The following is a 2,470-nucleotide window of genomic DNA, read 5'->3' as shown; positions in this document are numbered from 1 at the left end:
GAATGTCAAGGGTCAGCAGTCACCGAGAACATTTAAGACAAGAAAGGTTTTCTCTTGTTTTCCTGATCGAGATGGGTTCTCGAATGTTCACGACATCTTATCTGTTGAAGAACGGGTCGCGGAGGCTTCTGGTGAAGACATCGTTCACGATGTGCCGGTGCATTCGGACAGCCTGCCGCATCCAGCTCCCCAAAGCAACGCCGCCAACGCAGCCCCCCCTCCTGCCAGCCAGTTCTCTCCGCGTGGTTGCGCGAGCGTAGATAAACATGGCGGCGCCCTGGAATTGGCGCGGACACTGGTCTATAGCAGCCGATTAGTATTCAACGTCACGGAATACCAACTTCGTGGCGCGCGATTCGAAAAGGACGAAATAGCCGCAAACTAAAATCGTCTCACGCAATAAATATTGCTGTAAAAATGTTTTTTTCTCGCGGAAAAATTGTTTTTTGACATGCTTGACCCAATTAGGCTGCTTAAAAAAAAACTTTTTCTTTTCTTTGCAGTTACCCTTTAAGGATTGGTTTGGATTGAAGTAATATTCTGTTTTAGTTTATGTTAGTACTATTATTACTCAAAATAGTTTTAAAACATTTAAAAGAACAAAAAAAAAATAACCATGTTCACCTTATTTCTTGTTAAAAAAACAGTGTTTGTCCGTCGTTGGTTGTTTTTCTGCACTCTGGCTTGCAGCTGCGAAATCCAATCCAATCCGATGTGAATACACCGAAACCGAAACTACCGAGGTAGAAGGCTCAAAGCTATGAAGCAAACTTCCGTTTATCTCGGCCTCGCTTCCCATGGATTTCGTTTTCGCATTTTATGACTTTAAATATGCATGTAATAAAATGGTTGAGTTTGATAGCTCAAACTGTTAAATTGAAATGGCCTAATATGTGATTTTCTGATTAAAATTATTTATTAAAAAAACATATCACAGTTTAGTTTCGCGGTTTCGCGCGTTCCCGTCGAGGTCTGAGGTTACCGACCGCCGGTTTAAGTTCCGGCGCCAGTAAGGCGTTACCGGTTGCTGCGATACGTGGATGATGGTGGCCGCGCATCGATTACTGGCCACCGGTACGTTATTACGGCCCACCAGTGTGGCGTACCGGCTTCCCCTGTACGTGTTCACTCGCCGCCTGTACATGATATGGGCAACCGGTACGGCGTACCGGCTTTGGCAGTACGTGTTTACCGGCCGCCTGTACATGGTACGGGCAGCCGGTACGGCGTATCAGCTTTGCCAGTACGTGGTTACTGGTCGCCGGTACTGAGCTAACAGCTACCGATACGAGAATACAGGACTCCGGTATGAACCGGTATAGGCCGGTATACATTTCTAGAGGACTTCTCAGTAGGGATGTCGAAATTAAAACAAAATCGACGAGCTCACGTATGTTTCTTCCGCATTTAAAATATGTAAACATTTTAAATGCATCTCTGCAGAATATTTGAAATGACCAAATCGAATCACTTCTCCTACTTCGAACAGAAAGAAGTGGTAAGACAGTACCGACACTTTGACGCTTCGGTAGCTTTTGTCTGCCTGCATTTGGTAACTTCAGGACTCACGCAAGGACCGCTTGAAGCGTGAAATCTTTCAGCTCTATTTTCGTAACCCAAAACGTCAACAAACAACAGACATCTTCCCAATGACGTGCTCTGGCGATTGAAAACTGACTCACACCCACCCGCAAAATATCTTCACCGCCAAACAAAAAAATTAAATAAAAAACAACACAAGAAAGTGTTCGCTCCCATTTGTGCGACCCCAAAAAACCAGCAAAGAACGGAACATCCTCCCAAGGACGCGCTCGGGCGATGGACAACTTTCTGCTCACTATTGCGATAAACCGCAAAATATCTTCGCCCTCAAAAAAAAAAAAAGCGTTGGGAGGCACTCTTCCTCAAAATCCCGAACGTCGACCCGACGACTTTAAAGATTTAAGTAGTCCGGGGCGCATAACACATTGCGCAATTTCAAGATGTAGTATTACCGACACGCTCATAGATGGCGTCATGACAGCTAGATTTTTGGCATTTTGATGGGCCACAAACTTGGTTATATTTTACCACAATGAGAATCTCTGGTAAAAATATCTTATAAGAGCTATATTCAAAATGTCTTCATATTCAATATTGTGGCGCCTGAATTTGCATTTCGGCCCTGGTTTGTTTTTAAATATCCATGAAGAACGGAACGAAAAAAGGAACTTTACAAGCAATATTAAGTTCCCGTAACATAATTTTAACAGATCGAAAAATGTAGCGCAACAATATTACTCAGTTTTTTTATCAACTTTCTAATAAAACTATTCGTAATTCAATCCTTTCGGAGGTTGCTGAGAAAAAATATCAAACAGTTGCCATTGGAATTGCATAGGGCTTGGGAGCTGCGATATCCTCTTAAGAAAAGCAGTACAAGCCCTTTCGCGAAGCACTCTGTTCGAAAAAATTGGTGGTTTCCTTGGTT

Source organism: Ixodes scapularis, unplaced genomic scaffold, assembly GCF_016920785.2.
Source record: "Ixodes scapularis isolate PalLabHiFi unplaced genomic scaffold, ASM1692078v2 PGA_scaffold4__175_contigs__length_147842914, whole genome shotgun sequence".
NCBI classification, from domain to species: Eukaryota; Metazoa; Arthropoda; class Arachnida; order Ixodida; family Ixodidae; genus Ixodes; species Ixodes scapularis.
Note: the sequence above shows the minus strand (reverse complement) of the source record.